The 20,577-nt window shown below is 52.4% G+C and overlaps 1 protein-coding gene across 1 annotated transcript in view; it reads right to left on the reverse strand.

Annotated features, from left to right (window-relative positions):
• LOC106490507 (olfactory receptor 14A16-like) overlaps positions 1 to 20,577 on the reverse strand; it is a 188,990-nt gene that overhangs the window by 42,598 nt on the left and 125,815 nt on the right. The window lies entirely within an intron of this gene.

The raw sequence follows: 20,577 nt of genomic DNA on the forward strand, positions 1-20,577 counted from the left end.
CTCACAACAACAAGCAGCAGCCATGCAACGAGCACTGGCCTATCAGGCACTGACACACAAGTCACCTCACAACTGAAAATATCTGCTATGGGCCTAGCACTGGCCTATCAGGCACTGACACACAAGTCACCTCACAACTGAAAACAGCAGCCATGGGCCTAGCACTGGCCTATCAGGCACTGACACACAAGTCACCTCACAACCACAAGCAGCAGCCATGGGCCTAGCACTGGCCTATCAGGCACTGAGACACAAGTCACCTCACAAATGAAAACAGCAGCCATGGGCCTAGCACTGGCCTATCAGGCACTGAGCCACAAGTGACCTCACAACCACAAACAGCAGCCATGGGCCTAGCACTGGCCTATCAGGCACTGAGACACAAGTGACCTCACAACCACAAACAGCAGTCATGGGCCTAGCACTGGCCTATCAGGCACTGAGACACAAGTGACCTCACAACCACAAACAGCAGCCATGCAACTAGCACTGGCCTATCAGGCACTGAGGCAAAAGTGACCTCACAACCACAAACAGCAGCCATGCAACTAGCACTGGCCTATCAGGCACTGAGACACAAGTGACCTCACAACTGAAAACAGCAGCCATGGGCCTAGCACTGGCCTATCAGGCACTGAGCCACAAGTGACCTCACAACCACAAACAGCAGTCATGGGCCTAGCACTGGCCTATCAGGCACTGACACACAAGTGACCTCACAACCACAAACAGCAGCCATGCAACTAGCACTGGCCTATCAGGCACTGAGGCAAAAGTGACCTCACAACCACAAACAGCAGCCATGCAACTAGCACTGGCCTATCAGGCACTGAGACACAAGTGACCTCACAACTGAAAACAGCAGCCATGGGCCTAGCACTGGCCTATCAGGCACTGACACACAAGTGAGCTCACAACCACAAACAGCAGTCATGGGCCTAGCACTGGCCTATCAGGCACTGACACACAAGTGACCTCACAACCACAAACAGCAGCCATGCAACTAGCACTGGCCTATCAGGCACTGAGACACAAGTGAGCTCACAAATGAAAACAGCAGCCATGGGCCTAGCACTGGCCTATCAGGCACTAACACACAAGTCACCTCACAACTGAAAACAGAAGCCATGGGCCTAGCACTGGCCTATCAGGCACTGACACACAAGTGACCTCACAACTGAAAACGGCAGCCATGCAACTAGCACTGGCCTATCAGGCACTGAGGTAAAAGTGACCTCACACCTGAAAATATCTGCTATGGGCCTAGCACTGGCCTATCAGGCATGAGACACAAGTGACATCACAACTGAAAATATCTGCTATGGGCCTAGCACTGGCCTATCAGGCACTGAGACACAAGTGACCTCACAACTGAAAACAGAAGCCATGGGCCTAGCACTGGCCTATCAGGCACTGAGGCACAAGTGACCTCAAAACTGAAAACGGCAGCCATGCAACTAGCACTGGCCTATCAGGCACTGAGGTAAAAGTGACCTCACACCTGAAAATATCTGCTATGGGCCTAGCACTGGCCTATCAGGCATGAGACACAAGTGACATCACAACTGAAAATATCTGCTATGGGCCTAGCACTGGCCTATCAGGCACTGACACACAAGTGACCTCACAACTGAAAACAGCAGCCATGCAACTAGCACTGGCCTATCAGGCACTGACACACAAGTGACCTCACAACCACAAACAGCAGCCATGCAACTAGCACTGGCCTATCAGGGACTGAGGCACAAGTGACCTCACAACCACAAACAGCTGCTACATCCTAGTACTGGCCTATCAGGCACTGAGGCACAAGTGACCTCATAACCACAAACAGCAGCCATGCAACTAGCACTGGCCTATCAGGCACTGAGCCACAAGTGACCTCACAAATGAAAACAGCAGCCATGGGCCTAGCACTGGCCTATCAGGCACTGAGACACAAGTGACCTCACAACCACAAACAGCAGCCATGGGCCTAGCACTGGCCTATCAGGCACTGAGCCACAAGTGACCTCACAACCACAAACAGCAGCCATGGGCCTAGCACTGGCCTATCAGGCACTGAGACACAAGTGACCTCCCAAACACAAACAGCAGCTATGGGCCTAGCACTGGCCTATCAGGCACTGAGCCACAAGTCACCTCACAACTGAAAACAGCAGCCATGCAACTAGCACTGGCCTATCAGGCACTGAGACACAAGTGACCTCACACCTGAAAATATCTGCTATGGGCCTAGCACTGGCCTATCAGGCACTGAGACACAAGTCACCTCACAACTGAAAATATCTGCTATGGGCCTAGCACTGGCCTATCAGGCACTGACACACAAGTGACCTCACAACTGAAAACAGCAGCCATGGGCCTAGCACTGGCCTATCAGGCACTGAGCCACAAGTCACCTCACAACTGAAAACAGAAGCCATGGGCCTAGCACTGGCCTATCAGGCACTGAGCCACAAGTGACCTCAGAACCACAAACAGCAGCCATGCAACTAGCACTGGCCTATCAGGCACTGACACACAAGTGACCTCACAACCACAAACAGCAGCCATGCAATTCGCACCGGCCTATCAGGCACTAAGCCACAAGTGACCTCACAACCACAAACAACAGCCATGCAACTAGCACTGGCCTATCAGGGACTGAGGCACAAGAGACCTCACTTATGAAAATTCCTGTATGGGCCTAGCACTGGCCTATCAGGCACTGAGACACAAGTCACCTCACAACTGAAAACAGCAGCCATGCAACTAGCACTGGCCTATCAGGCACTGAGACACAAGTGACCTCACAACCACAAGCAGCAGCCATGCAACTAGCACTGCCCTATCAGGCACTGAACCACAAGTGACCTCACAACCACAAACAGCAGCCATGGGCCTAGCACTGGCCTATCAGGCACTGACACACAAGTGACCTCACAACAACAAGCAGCAGCCATGCAACTAGCACTGGCCTATCAGGCACTGACACACAAGTCACCTCACAACTGAAAATATCTGCTATGGGCCTAGCACTGGCCTATCAGGCACTGACACACAAGTCACCTCACAACTGAAAACAGCAGCCATGGGCCTAGCACTGGCCTATCAGGCACTGACACACAAGTCACCTCACAACCACAAGCAGCAGCCATGGGCCTAGCACTGGCCTATCAGGCACTGAGACACAAGTCACCTCACAACTGAAAACAGCAGCCATGCAACTAGCACTGGCCTATCAGGCACTGACACACAAGTGACCTCACAACTGAAAACAGCAGCCATGCAACTAGCACTGGCCTATCAGGCACTGACACACAAGTGACCTCACAACTGAAAATATCTGCTATGGGCCTAGCACTGGCCTATCAGGCACTGAGACACAAGTGACATCACAACTGAAAATATCTGCTTTGGGCCTAGCACTGGCCTATCAGGCACTGAGACACAAGTGACCTCACAAACACAAACAGCAGCCATGCAACTAGCACTGGCCTATCAGGCACTGAGACACAATTGACCTCACAACCACAAACAGCAGCCATGCAACTAGCACTGGCCTATCAGGCACTGACACACAAGTCACCTCACAACTGAAAATATCTGCTATGGGCCTAGCACTGGCCTATCAGGCACTGACACACAAGTGACCTCACAACTGAAAACAGCAGCCATGCAGCTATAACTGGCCTATCAGGCACTGAGACACAAGTGACCTCACAACCACAAACAGCAGCCATGGGCCTAGCACTGGCCTATCAGGCACTGAGCCACAAGTGACCTCACAACTGAAAACAGCAGCCATGCAACTAGCACTGGCCTATCAGGCACTGAGACACAAGTGACCTCACAACCACAAACAGCAGCCATGGGCCTAGCACTGGCCTATCAGGCTCTGAGGCACAAGTGACCTCACAACCACAAACAGCAGCCATGCAACTAGCACTGGCCTATCAGGCACTGACACACAAGTGACCTCACAACCACAAACAGCAGCCATGCAACTAGCACTGGCCTATCAGGCACTGAGACACAATTGACCTCACAACCACAAACAGCAGCCATGGGCCTAGCACTGGCCTATCAGGCACTGAGGCACAAGTGTCCTCACAACTACAAACAGCAGCCATGCAACTCGCACCGGCCTATCAGGCACTGAGCCACAAGTCACCTCACAACTGAAAACAGCAGCCAGGGGCCTAGCACTGGCCTATCAGGCACTGAGACACAAGTGACCTCACAACTGAAAACAGAGGCCATGGGCCAAGCACTGGCCTATCAGTCACTGAGACACAAGTGACCTCACAACTGAAAACAGCAGCCATGCAACTAGCACTGGCCTATCAGGCACTGACACACAAGTGACCTCACAAACACAAACAGCAGCCATGCAACTAGCACTGGCCTATCAGGCACTGACACACAAGTGACCTCACAAACACAAACAGCAGCCATGCAACTAGCACTGGCCTATCAGGCACTGACACACAAGTGACATCACAACCACAAACAGCTGCTACATCCTACCACTGGCCTATCAGGCACTGAGCCACAAGTGACATCACAACTGAAAACAGCAGCCATGCAACTAGCACTGGCCTATCAGGCACTGAGACACAAGTGACCTCACAAACACAAACTGCAGCCATGCAACTAGCACTGGCCTATCAGGCATGAGACACAAGTGACATCACAACTGAAAATATCTGCTATGGGCCTAGCACTGGCCTATCAGGCACTGAACCACAAGTGACCTCCCAAACACAAACAGCAGCCATGGGCCTAGCACTGGCCTATCAGGCACTGAGCCACAAGTGACCTCACAACCACAAACAGCAGCCATGCAACTAGCACTGGCGTATCAGACACTGAGACACAAGTGACCTCACACCGGAGAATATCTGCTATGGGCCTAGCACTGGCCTATCAGGCACTGACACACAAGTGACCTCACAACCAGAAACAGCAGCCATGCAACTAGCACTGGCCTATCAGGCACTGAGACACAAGTGACCTCACAACCACAAACAGCAGCCATGCAACTAGCACTGGCCTATCAGGCACTGAGACACAAGTGACCTCACAAATGAAAACAGCAGCCATGGGCCTAGCACTGGCCTATCAGGCACTGAGCCACAAGTGACCGCATAACCACAAACAGCAGCCATGCAACTAGCACTGGCCTATCAGGCACTGAGACACAAGTCACCTCAAAACTGTAAACAGCAGCCATGCAACTAGCACTGGCCTATCAGGCACTGAGCCACAAGTGACCTCACAACCACAAACTGCAGCCATGCAACTAGCACTGGCCTATCAGGCACTGACACACAAGTGACCTCACAAATGAAAACAGCAGCCATGGGCCTAGCACTGGCCTATGAGGCACTGAGCCACAAGTGACCTCACAACTGAAAAAAGAGGCCATGGGCCAAGCACTGGCCTATCAGTCACTGAGACACAAGTGACCTCACAACTGAAAACAGCAGCCATGGGCCTAGCACTGGCCTATCAGGCACTGAGACACAAGTCACCTCACAACTGAAAACAGCAGCCATGCAACTAGCACTGGCCTATCAGGCACTGAGACACAAGTGACCTCACAAACACAAACAGCAGCCATGCAACTAGCACTGGCCTATCAGGCACTGAGCCACACGTGACCTCACAACTGAAAATATCTGCTATGGGCCTAGCACTGGCCTATCAGGCACTGAGACACAAGTGACATCACAACTGAAAATATCTGCTATTGGCCTAGCACTGGCCTATCAGGCACTGACACACAAGTGACATCACAACTGAAAACAGCAGCCATGCACCTGGCACGGGCCTATCAGGCACTGAGCCACAAGTCACCTCAAAACTGAAAACAGCAGCCATGGGCCTAGCACTGGCCTATCAGGCACTGAGACACAAGTCACCTCACAACTGAAAACAGCAGCCATGGGCCTAGCACTGGCCTATCAGGCACTGAGCCACAAGTGACCTCACAACCACAAACAGCAGCCATGGGCCTAGCACTGGCCTATCAGGCACTGAGACACAAGTGACCTCACAACTGAAAACAGCAGCCATGGGCCTAGCACTGGCCTATCAGGCACTGAGACACAAGTGACCTCACAACCACAAACAGCAGCCATGCAACTAGCACTGGCCTATCAGGCACTGAGCCACAAGAGACCTCACAACCACAAACAGCAGCCATGGGCCTAGCACTGGCCTATCAGGCACTGAGCCACAAGTGAGCTCACAACCACAAACAGCAGTCATGGGCCTAGCACTGGCCTATCAGGCACTGACACACAAGTGACCTCACAACCACAAACAGCAGCCATGCAACTAGCACTGGCCTATCAGGCACTGAGGCAAAAGTGACCTCACAACCACAAACAGCAGCCATGCAACTAGCACTGGCCTATCAGGCACTGAGACACAAGTCACCTCACAACTGAAAACAGCAGCCATGGGCCTAGCACTGGCCTATCAGGCACTGACACACAAGTCACCTCACAACTGAAAACAGAAGCCATGGGCCTAGCACTGGCCTATCAGGCACTGACACACAAGTGACCTCACAACTGAAAACGGCAGCCATGCAACTAGCACTGGCCTATCAGGCACTGAGGTAAAAGTGACCTCACACCTGAAAATATCTGCTATGGGCCTAGCACTGGCCTATCAGGCATGAGACACAAGTGACATCACAACTGAAAATATCTGCTATGGGCCTAGCACTGGCCTATCAGGCACTGACACACAAGTCACCTCACAACTGAAAACAGAAGCCATGGGCCTAGCACTGGCCTATCAGGCACTGACACACAAGTGACCTCACAACCAGAAACAGCAGCCATGCAACTAGCACTGGCCTATCAGGCACTGACACACAAGTGACCTCACAACCACAAACTGCAGCCATGCAACTAGCACTGGCCTATCAGGCACTGAGACACAAGAGACCTCACTTATGAAAATTCCTGTATGGGCCTAGCACTGGCCTATCAGGCACTGAGACACAAGTCACCTCACAACTGAAAACAGCAGCCATGCAACTAGCACTGGCCTATCAGGCACTGAGCCACACGTGACCTCACAACCACAAACAGCAGCCATGCAACTAGCACTGGCCTATCAGGCACTGAGACACAAGAGACCTCACTTATGAAAATTCCTGTATGGGCCTAGCACTGGCCTATCAGGCACTGAGACACAAGTCACCTCACAACTGAAAACAGAAGCCATGGGCCTAGCACTGGCCTATCAGGCACTGAGCCACAAGTCACCTCACAACTGAAAGCAGCAGCCATGGGCCTAGCACTGGCCTATCAGGCACTGAGACACAAGTGACCTCACAACCACAAGCAGCAGCCATGCAACTAGCACTGCCCTATCAGGCACTGAGCCAAAAGTCACCTCACAACTGAAAATATCTGCTATGGGCCTAGCACTGGCCTATCAGGCACTGACACACAAGTCACCTCACAACGGAAAACAGCAGCCATGGGCCTAGCACTGGCCTATCAGGCACTGAGCCACAAGTCACCTCACAACTGAAAACAGAAGCCATGGGCCTAGCACTGGCCTATCAGGCACTGAGCCACAAGTGACCTCAGAACCACAAACAGCAGCCATGCAACTAGCACTGGCCTATCAGGCACTGACACACAAGTGACCTCACAACCACAAACAGCAGCCATGCAATTCGCACCGGCCTATCAGGCACTAAGCCACAAGTGACCTCACAACCACAAACAACAGCCATGCAACTAGCACTGGCCTATCAGGGACTGAGGCACAAGAGACCTCACTTATGAAAATTCCTGTATGGGCCTAGCACTGGCCTATCAGGCACTGAGACACAAGTCACCTCACAACTGAAAACAGCAGCCATGCAACTAGCACTGGCCTATCAGGCACTGAGACACAAGTGACCTCACAACCACAAGCAGCAGCCATGCAACTAGCACTGCCCTATCAGGCACTGAACCACAAGTGACCTCACAACCACAAACAGCAGCCATGGGCCTAGCACTGGCCTATCAGGCACTGACACACAAGTGACCTCACAACAACAAGCAGCAGCCATGCAACTAGCACTGGCCTATCAGGCACTGACACACAAGTCACCTCACAACTGAAAATATCTGCTATGGGCCTAGCACTGGCCTATCAGGCACTGACACACAAGTCACCTCACAACTGAAAACAGCAGCCATGGGCCTAGCACTGGCCTATCAGGCACTGACACACAAGTCACCTCACAACCACAAGCAGCAGCCATGGGCCTAGCACTGGCCTATCAGGCACTGAGACACAAGTCACCTCACAACTGAAAACAGCAGCCATGCAACTAGCACTGGCCTATCAGGCACTGACACACAAGTGACCTCACAACTGAAAACAGCAGCCATGCAACTAGCACTGGCCTATCAGGCACTGACACACAAGTGACCTCACAACTGAAAATATCTGCTATGGGCCTAGCACTGGCCTATCAGGCACTGAGACACAAGTGACATCACAACTGAAAATATCTGCTTTGGGCCTAGCACTGGCCTATCAGGCACTGAGACACAAGTGACCTCACAAACACAAACAGCAGCCATGCAACTAGCACTGGCCTATCAGGCACTGAGACACAATTGACCTCACAACCACAAACAGCAGCCATGCAACTAGCACTGGCCTATCAGGCACTGAGACACAAGTGACCTCACAACCACAAACAGCAGCCATGGGCCTAGCACTGGCCTATCAGGCACTGAGCCACAAGTGACCTCATAACCACAAACAGCAGCCATGCAACTAGCACTGGCCTATCAGGCACTGACACACAAGTGACCTCACAAATGAAAACAGCAGCCATGGGCCTAGCACTGGCCTATCAGGCACTGACACACAAGTCACCTCACAACTGAAAATATCTGCTATGGGCCTAGCACTGGCCTATCAGGCACTGACACACAAGTGACCTCACAACTGAAAACAGCAGCCATGCAGCTATAACTGGCCTATCAGGCACTGAGACACAAGTGACCTCACAACCACAAACAGCAGCCATGGGCCTAGCACTGGCCTATCAGGCACTGAGCCACAAGTGACCTCACAACTGAAAACAGCAGCCATGCAACTAGCACTGGCCTATCAGGCACTGAGACACAAGTGACCTCACAACCACAAACAGCAGCCATGGGCCTAGCACTGGCCTATCAGGCTCTGAGGCACAAGTGACCTCACAACCACAAACAGCAGCCATGCAACTAGCACTGGCCTATCAGGCACTGACACACAAGTGACCTCACAACCACAAACAGCAGCCATGCAACTAGCACTGGCCTATCAGGCACTGAGACACAATTGACCTCACAACCACAAACAGCAGCCATGGGCCTAGCACTGGCCTATCAGGCACTGAGGCACAAGTGTCCTCACAACTACAAACAGCAGCCATGCAACTCGCACCGGCCTATCAGGCACTGAGCCACAAGTCACCTCACAACTGAAAACAGCAGCCAGGGGCCTAGCACTGGCCTATCAGGCACTGAGACACAAGTGACCTCACAACTGAAAACAGAGGCCATGGGCCAAGCACTGGCCTATCAGTCACTGAGACACAAGTGACCTCACAACTGAAAACAGCAGCCATGCAACTAGCACTGGCCTATCAGGCACTGACACACAAGTGACCTCACAAACACAAACAGCAGCCATGCAACTAGCACTGGCCTATCAGGCACTGACACACAAGTGACCTCACAACTGAAAATATCTGCTTTGGGCCTAGCACTGGCCTATCAGGCACTGACACACAAGTGACCTCACAAACACAAACAGCAGCCATGCAACTAGCACTGGCCTATCAGGCACTGACACACAAGTGACATCACAACCACAAACAGCTGCTACATCCTACCACTGGCCTATCAGGCACTGAGCCACAAGTGACATCACAACTGAAAACAGCAGCCATGCAACTAGCACTGGCCTATCAGGCACTGAGACACAAGTGACCTCACAAACACAAACTGCAGCCATGCAACTAGCACTGGCCTATCAGGCATGAGACACAAGTGACATCACAACTGAAAATATCTGCTATGGGCCTAGCACTGGCCTATCAGGCACTGAACCACAAGTGACCTCCCAAACACAAACAGCAGCCATGGGCCTAGCACTGGCCTATCAGGCACTGAGCCACAAGTGACCTCACAACCACAAACAGCAGCCATGCAACTAGCACTGGCGTATCAGACACTGAGACACAAGTGACCTCACACCGGAGAATATCTGCTATGGGCCTAGCACTGGCCTATCAGGCACTGACACACAAGTGACCTCACAACCAGAAACAGCAGCCATGCAACTAGCACTGGCCTATCAGGCACTGAGACACAAGTGACCTCACAACCACAAACAGCAGCCATGCAACTAGCACTGGCCTATCAGGCACTGAGACACAAGTGACCTCACAAATGAAAACAGCAGCCATGGGCCTAGCACTGGCCTATCAGGCACTGAGCCACAAGTGACCGCATAACCACAAACAGCAGCCATGCAACTAGCACTGGCCTATCAGGCACTGAGACACAAGTCACCTCAAAACTGTAAACAGCAGCCATGCAACTAGCACTGGCCTATCAGGCACTGAGCCACAAGTGACCTCACAACCACAAACTGCAGCCATGCAACTAGCACTGGCCTATCAGGCACTGACACACAAGTGACCTCACAAATGAAAACAGCAGCCATGGGCCTAGCACTGGCCTATGAGGCACTGAGCCACAAGTGACCTCACAACTGAAAAAAGAGGCCATGGGCCAAGCACTGGCCTATCAGTCACTGAGACACAAGTGACCTCACAACTGAAAACAGCAGCCATGGGCCTAGCACTGGCCTATCAGGCACTGAGACACAAGTCACCTCACAACTGAAAACAGCAGCCATGCAACTAGCACTGGCCTATCAGGCACTGAGACACAAGTGACCTCACAACCACAAACAGCAGCCATGCAACTAGCACTGGCCTATCAGGCACTGACACACAAGTGACCTCACAAACACAAACAGCAGCCATGCAACTAGCACTGGCCTATCAGGCACTGAGCCACACGTGACCTCACAACTGAAAATATCTGCTATGGGCCTAGCACTGGCCTATCAGGCACTGAGACACAAGTGACATCACAACTGAAAATATCTGCTTTGGGCCTAGCACTGGCCTATCAGGCACTGACACACAAGTGACATCACAACTGAAAACAGCAGCCATGCACCTGGCACGGGCCTATCAGGCACTGAGCCACAAGTCACCTCAAAACTGAAAACAGCAGCCATGGGCCTAGCACTGGCCTATCAGGCACTGAGACACAAGTCACCTCACAACTGAAAACAGCAGCCATGGGCCTAGCACTGGCCTATCAGGCACTGAGCCACAAGTGACCTCACAACCACAAACAGCAGCCATGGGCCTAGCACTGGCCTATCAGGCACTGAGACACAAGTGACCTCACAACTGAAAACAGCAGCCATGGGCCTAGCACTGGCCTATCAGGCACTGAGACACAAGTGACCTCACAACCACAAACAGCAGCCATGCAACTAGCACTGGCCTATCAGGCACTGAGCCACAAGTGACCTCACAACCACAAACAGCAGCCATGGGCCTAGCACTGGCCTATCAGGCACTGAGCCACAAGTGAGCTCACAACCACAAACAGCAGTCATGGGCCTAGCACTGGCCTATCAGGCACTGACACACAAGTGACCTCACAACCACAAACAGCAGCCATGCAACTAGCACTGGCCTATCAGGCACTGAGGCAAAAGTGACCTCACAACCACAAACAGCAGCCATGCAACTAGCACTGGCCTATCAGGCACTGAGACACAAGTCACCTCACAACTGAAAACAGCAGCCATGGGCCTAGCACTGGCCTATCAGGCACTGACACACAAGTCACCTCACAACTGAAAACAGAAGCCATGGGCCTAGCACTGGCCTATCAGGCACTGACACACAAGTGACCTCACAACTGAAAACGGCAGCCATGCAACTAGCACTGGCCTATCAGGCACTGAGGTAAAAGTGACCTCACACCTGAAAATATCTGCTATGGGCCTAGCACTGGCCTATCAGGCATGAGACACAAGTGACATCACAACTGAAAATATCTGCTATGGGCCTAGCACTGGCCTATCAGGCACTGACACACAAGTCACCTCACAACTGAAAACAGAAGCCATGGGCCTAGCACTGGCCTATCAGGCACTGACACACAAGTGACCTCACAACCAGAAACAGCAGCCATGCAACTAGCACTGGCCTATCAGGCACTGAGCCACAAGTGACCTCACAACCACAAACTGCAGCCATGCAACTAGCACTGGCCTATCAGGCACTGAGACACAAGAGACCTCACTTATGAAAATTCCTGTATGGGCCTAGCACTGGCCTATCAGGCACTGAGACACAAGTCACCTCACAACTGAAAACAGCAGCCATGCAACTAGCACTGGCCTATCAGGCACTAAGCCACAAGTGACCTCACAACCACAAACAGCAGCCATGCAACTAGCACTGGCCTATCAGGCACTGAGACACAAGAGACCTCACTTATGAAAATTCCTGTATGGGCCTAGCACTGGCCTATCAGGCACTGAGACACAAGTCACCTCACAACTGAAAACAGAAGCCATGGGCCTAGCACTGGCCTATCAGGCACTGAGCCACAAGTCACCTCACAACTGAAAGCAGCAGCCATGGGCCTAGCACTGGCCTATCAGGCACTGAGACACAAGTGACCTCACAACCACAAGCAGCAGCCATGCAACTAGCACTGCCCTATCAGGCACTGAGCCAAAAGTCACCTCACAACTGAAAATATCTGCTATGGGCCTAGCACTGGCCTATCAGGCACTGACACACAAGTCACCTCACAACTGAAAACAGCAGCCATGGGCCTAGCACTGGCCTATCAGGCACTGAGCCACAAGTGACCTCATAACCACAAACAGCAGCCATGCAACTAGCACTGGCCTATCAGGCACTGACACACAAGTGACCTCACAAATGAAAACAGCAGCCATGGGCCTAGCACTGGCCTATCAGGCACTGACACACAAGTCACCTCACAACTGAAAACAGAAGCCATGGGCCTAGCACTGGCCTATCAGGCACTGACACACAAGTGACCTCACAACCACAAACAGCAGCCATGGGCCTAGCACTGGCCTATCAGGCACTGAGACACAAGTCACCTCAAAACTGAAAACTGCAGCCATGGGCCTAGCACTGGCCTATCAGGCACTGAGACACAAGTGACCTCACAACTGAAAACGGCAGCCATGCAACTAGCACTGGCCTATCAGGCACTGAGGTAAAAGTGACCTCACACCTGAAAATATCTGCTATGGGCCTAGCACTGGCCTATCAGGCATGAGACACAAGTGACATCACAACTGAAAATATCTGCTATGGGCCTAGCACTGGCCTATCAGGCACTGAGACACAAGTGACCTCACAACTGAAAACAGAAGCCATGGGCCTAGCACTGGCCTATCAGGCACTAAGCCACAAGTCACCTCACAACTGAAAACAGAAGCCATGGGCCTAGCACTGGCCTATCAGGCACTGACACACAAGTGACATCACAACTGAAAACAGCAGCCATGCACCTGGCACGGGCCTATCAGGCACTGAGCCACAAGTCACCTCAAAACTGAAAACAGCAGCCATGGGCCTAGCACTGGCCTATCAGGCACTGAGACACAAGTCACCTCACAACTGAAAACAGCAGCCATGGGCCTAGCACTGGCCTATCAGGCACTGACACACAAGTGACCTCACAAACACAAACAGCAGCCATGGGCCTAGCACTGGCCTATCAGGCACTGAGACACAAGTCACCTCACAACTGAAAACAGCAGCCATGCAACTAGCACTGGCCTATCAGGCACTGAGACACAAGTGACATCACAACTGAAAATATCTGCTATGGGCCTAGCACTGGCCTATCAGGCACTGAGGCAAAAGTGACCTCACAACCACAAACAGCAGCCATGCAACTAGCACTGGCCTATCAGGCACTGAGACACAAGTGACCTCACAACTTAAAACAGCAGCCATGGGCCTAGCACTGGCCTATCAGGCACTGACACACAAGTGAGCTCACAACCACAAACAGCAGCCATGGGCCTAGCACTGGCCTATCAGGCACTGACACACAAGTGACCTCACAACCACAAACAGCAGCCATGCAACTAGCACTGGCCTATCAGGCACTGACACACAAGTGACCTCACAACCACAAACAGCAGCCATGCAACTAGCACTGGCCTATCAGGCACTGAGACACAATTGACCTCACAACCACAAACAGCAGCCATGCAATTCGCACCGGCCTATCAGGCACTAAGCCACAAGTGACCTCACAACCACAAACAGCAGCCATGCAACTAGCACTGGCCTATCAGGCACTGAGACACAAGAGACCTCACTTATGAAAATTCCTGTATGGGCCTAGCACTGGCCTATCAGGCACTGAGACACAAGTCACCTCACAACTGAAAACAGCAGCCATGCAACTAGCACTGGCCTGTCAGGTACTGACACACAAGTGACCTCCCAAACACAAACAGCAGCCATGTGCGTAGCACTGGCCTATCAGGCACTGAACCACAAGTGACCTCCCAAACACAAACAGCAGCCATGGGCCTAGCACTGGCCTATCAGGCACTGAGACACAAGTGACCTCACAACCACAAGCAGCAGCCATGCAACTAGCACTGCCCTATCAGGCACTGAGCCAAAAGTCACCTCACAACTGAAAATATCTGCTATGGGCCTAGCACTGGCCTATCAGGCACTGACACACAAGTCACCTCACAACTGAAAACAGCAGCCATGGGCCTAGCACTGGCCTATCAGGCACTGACACACAAGTCACCTCACAACTGAAAACAGAAGCCATGGGCCTAGCACTGGCCTATCAGGCACTGAGCCACAAGTGACCTCACAACCACAAGCAGCAGCCATGGGCCTAGCACTGGCCTATCAGGCACTGAGACACAAGTCACCTCACAACTGAAAACAGCAGCCATGGGCCTAGCACTGGCCTATCAGGCACTGAGACACAAGTGACCTCACAACTGAAAACAGAGGCCATGGGCCAAGCACTGGCCTATCAGTCACTGAGACACAAGTGACCTCACAACTGAAAACAGCAGCCATGCAACTAGCACTGGCCTATCAGGCACTGAGACACAAGTGACCTCACAACCAGAAACAGCAGCCATGCAACTAGCACTGGCCTATCAGGCACTGACACACAACTGACCTCACAACCACAAACAGCAGCCATGCAACTAGCACTGGCCTATCAGGCACTGAGACACAAGTGACCTCACAACTGAAAATATCTGCTATGGGCCTAGCACTGGCCTATCAGGCACTGAGACACAAGTCACCTCACAACTGAAAACAGCAGCCATGGGCCTAGCACTGGCCTATCAGGCACTGACACACAAGTGACCTCACAAACACAAACAGCAGCCATGCAACTAGCACTGGCCTATCAGGCACTGAGACACAAGTCACCTCACAACTGAAAACAACAGCCATGGGCCTAGCACTGGCCTATCAGGCACTGACACACAAGTGACCTCACAACTGAAAACAGCAGCCATGCAACTAGCACTGGCCTATCAGTCACTGAGACACAAGTGACCTCACAACTGAAAACAGCAGCCATGCAACTAGCACTGGCCTATCAGGCACTGACACACAAGTGACCTCACAACCACAAACAGCAGCCATGCAACTAGCACTGGCCTATCAGGCACTGAGACACAATTGACCTCACAACCACAAACAGCAGCCATGGGCCTAGCACTGGCCTATCAGGCACTGAGCCACAAGTGTCCTCACAACTACAAACAGCAGCCATGCAACTCGCACCGGCCTATCAGGCACTGAGCCACAAGTCACCTCACAACTGAAAACAGCAGCCAGGGGCCTAGCACTGGCCTATCAGGCACTGAGCCACAAGTGACCTCATAACCACAAACAGCAGCCATGGGCCTAGCACTGGCCTATCAGGCACTGAGCCACAAGTGACCTCACAACCACAAACAGCAGCCATGCAACTAGCACTGGCGTATCAGACACTGAGACACAAGTGACCTCACACCGGAGAATATCTGCTATGGGCCTAGCACTGGCCTATCAGGCACTGACACACAAGTGACATCACAACTGAAAATATCTGCTATTGGCCTAGCACTGGCCTATCAGGCACTGACACACAAGTGACCTCACAAACACAAACAGCAGCCATGCAACTAGCACTGGCCTATCAGGGACTGAGGCACAAGTGACCTCACAAATGAAAACAACAGCCATGGGCCTAGCACTGGCCTATCAGGCACTGACACGCAAGTCACCTCACAACTGAAAATATCTGCTATGGGCCTAGCACTGGCCTATCAGGCACTGAGACACAAGTCACCTCACAACTGAAAACAGAAGCCATGGGCCTAGCACTGGCCTATCAGGCACTGCGCCACATGGGACCTCACAACCACATGCAGCAGCCATGGGCCTAGCACTGGCCTATCAGGCACTGAGACACAAGTCACCTCAAAACTGAAAACAGCGGCCATGGGCCTAGCACTGGCCTATCAGGCACTGACACACAAGTGACCTCACAACTGAAAACAGCAGCCATGGGCCTAGCACTGGCCTATCAGGCACTGAGACACAAGTCACCTCACAACTGAAAGCAGCAGCCATGGGCCTAGCTCTGGCCTATCAGGCACTGAGACACAAGTGACCTCACAACTGAAAACAGCAGCCATGCAACTAGCACTGGCCTATCAGGCACTGACACACAAGTGACCTCACAACCACAAACAGCAGCCATGCAACTAGCACTGGCCTATCAGGCACTGAACCACAGGTGACCACACAACTGAAAAGAGCAGCCATGCAACTAGCACTGGCCTATCAGGCACTGAGACACAAGTGACCTCACAACCAGAAACAGCAGCCATGCAACTAGCACTGGCCTATCAGGCACTGAGCCACAAGTGACCTCACAACTGAAAACAGCAGCCATGCAACTAGCACTGGCCTATCAGGCACTGAGACACAAGTGAGCTCACAACCACAAACAGCAGTCATGGGCCTAGCACTGGCCTATCAGGCACTGAGACACAAGTGACCTGACAACCACAAACAGCAGCCATGGGCCTAGCACTGGCCTATCAGGCACTGAGACACAAGTGACCTCACAAATGAAAACAGCAGCCATGGGCCTAGCACTGGCCTATCAGGCACTGAGGCACAAGTCACCTCACAACTGAAAACAGAAGCCATGGGCCTAGCACTGGCCTATCAGGCACTGAGCCACAAGTGACCTCATAACCACAAACAGCAGCCATGCAACTAGCACTGGCCTATCAGGCACTGAGCCACAAGTGACCTCACAACTGAAAACAGCAGCCATGGGCCTAGCACTGGCCTATCAGGCACTGAGACACAAGTGACCTCACAACTGAAAACAGCAGCCATGGGCCTAGCACTGGCCTATCAGGCACTGAGACACAAGTGACCTCACAACTGAAAACAGAGGCCATGGGCCAAGCACTGGCCTATCAGTCACTGAGACACAAGTGACCTCACAACTGAAAACAGCAGCCATGCAACTAGCACTGGCCTATCAGGCACTGACACACAAGTGACCTCACAACCACAAACAGCAGCCATGCAACTAGCACTGGCCTATCAGGCACTGAGACACAATTGACCTCACAACCACAAACAGCAGCCATGGGCCTAGCACTGGCCTATCAGGCACTGAGGCACAAGTGTCCTCACAACTACAAACAGCAGCCATGCAACTCGCACCGGCGTATCAGGCACTGAGCCACAAGTGACCTCACAACCACAAACAGCAGCCATGCAACTAGCACTGGCCTATCAGGCACTGAGCCACAAGTGACCTCACAACCACAAACAGCAGCCATGCAACTAGCACTGGCGTATCAGACACTGAGACACAAGTGACCTCACACCGGAGAATATCTGCTATGGGCCTAGCACTGGCCTATCAGGCACTGACACAAAAGTGACATCACAACTGAAAATATCTGCTATTGGCCTAGCACTGGCCTATCAGGCACTGACACACAAGTGACCTCACAAACACAAACAGCAGCCATGCAACTAGAACTGGCCTATCAGGCACTGACACACAAGTGACCTCACAACCACAAACAGCAGCCATGCAACTAGCACTGGCCTATCAGGCACTGAGACACAAGTGACCTCACAAATGAAAACAACAGCCATGGGCCTAGCACTGGCCTATCAGGCACTGACACGCAAGTCACCTCACAACTGAAAATATCTGCTATGGGCCTAGCACTGGCCTATCAGGCACTGAGACACAAGTCACCTCACAACTGAAAACAGAAGCCATGGGCCTAGCACTGGCCTATCAGGCACTGCGCCACATGGGACCTCACAACCACAAGCAGCAGCCATGGGCCTAGCACTGGCCTATCAGGCACTGAGACACAAATCACCTCAAAACTGAAAACAGCGGCCATGGGCCTAGCACTGGCCTATCAGGCACTGACACACAAGTGACCTCACAACTGAAAACAGCAGCCATGGGCCTAGCACTGGCCTATCAGGCACTGAGCCACAAGTCACCTCACAACTGAAAGCAGCAGCCATGGGCCTAGCTCTGGCCTATCAGGCACTGAGACACAAGTGACCTCACAACTGAAAACAGCAGCCATGCAACTAGCACTGGCCTATCAGGCACTGAGACACAAGTGACCTCACAACCACAAACAGCAGCCATGCAACTAGCACTGGCCTATCAGGCACTGAACCACAGGTGACCACACAACTGAAAAGAGCAGCCATGCAACTAGCACTGGCCTATCAGGCACTGAGACACAAGTGACCTCACAACCAGAAACAGCAGCCATGCAACTAGCACTGGCCTATCAGGCACTGACACACAAGTGACCTCACAACCACAAACAGCAGCCATGCAACTAGCACTGGCCTATCAGGCACTGAGACACAATTGACCTCACAACCACAAACAGCAGCCATGGGCCTAGCACTGGCCTATCAGGCACTGAGGCACAAGTGTCCTCACAACTACAAACAGCAGCCATGCAACTCGCACCGGCCTATCAGGCACTGAGCCACAAGTCACCTCACAACTGAAAACAGAAGCCATGGGCCTAGCACTGGCCTATCAGGCACTGAGCCACAAGTGACCTCACAACCACAAGCAGCAGCCATGGGCCTAGCACTGGCCTATCAGGCACTGAGACACAAGTCACCTCACAACTGAAAACAGCAGCCATGGGCCTAGCACTGGCCTATCAGGCACTGAGACACAAGTGACCTCACAACTGAAAACAGAGGCCATGGGCCAAGCACTGGCCTATCAGTCACTGAGACACAAGTGACCTCACAACTGAAAACAGCAGCCATGCAACTAGCACTGGCCTATCAGGCACTGAGACACAAGTGACCTCACAACCAGAAACAGCAGCCATGCAACTAGCACTGGCCTATCAGGCACTGACACACAACTGACCTCACAACCACAAACAGCAGCCATGCAACTAGCACTGGCCTATCAGGCACTGAGACACAAGTGACCTCACAACTGAAAATATCTGCTATGGGCCTAGCACTGGCCTATCAGGCACTGAGACACAAGTGACCTCACAACTGAAAACAGCAGCCATGGGCCTAGCACTGGCCTATCAGGCACTGACACACAAGTGACCTCACAAACACAACAGCAGCCATGCAACTAGCACTGGCCTATCAGGCACTGAGACACAAGTCACCTCACAACTGAAAACAACAGCCATGGGCCTAGCACTGGCCTATCAGGCACTGACACACAAGTGACCTCACAACTGAAAACAGCAGCCATGCAACTAGCACTGGCCTATCAGTCACTGAGACACAAGTGACCTCACAACTGAAAACAGCAGCCATGGGCCTAGCACTGGCCTATCAGGCACTGACACACAAGTGACCTCACAACCACAAACAGCAGCCATGCAACTAGCACTGGCCTATCAGGCACTGAGACACAATTGACCTCACAACCACAAACAGCAGCCATGGGCCTAGCACTGGCCTATCAGGCACTGAGCCACAAGTGTCCTCACAACTACAAACAGCAGCCATGCAACTCGCACCGGCCTATCAGGCACTGAGCCACAAGTCACCTCACAACTGAAAACAGCAGCCAGGGGCCTAGCACTGGCCTATCAGGCACTGAGCCACAAGTGACCTCATAACCACAAACAGCAGCCATGGGCCTAGCACTGGCCTATCAGGCACTGAGCCACAAGTGACCTCATAACCACAAACAGCAGCCATGCAACTAGCACTGGCGTATCAGACACTGAGACACAAGTGACCTCACACCGGAGAATATCTGCTATGGGCCTAGCACTGGCCTATCAGGCACTGACACACAAGTGACATCACAACTGAAAATATCTGCTATTGGCCTAGCACTGGCCTATCAGGCACTGACA

This window comes from Apteryx mantelli, chromosome 20 (genome assembly GCF_036417845.1).
Source record: "Apteryx mantelli isolate bAptMan1 chromosome 20, bAptMan1.hap1, whole genome shotgun sequence".
Classification (NCBI taxonomy): domain Eukaryota; kingdom Metazoa; phylum Chordata; class Aves; order Apterygiformes; family Apterygidae; genus Apteryx; species Apteryx mantelli.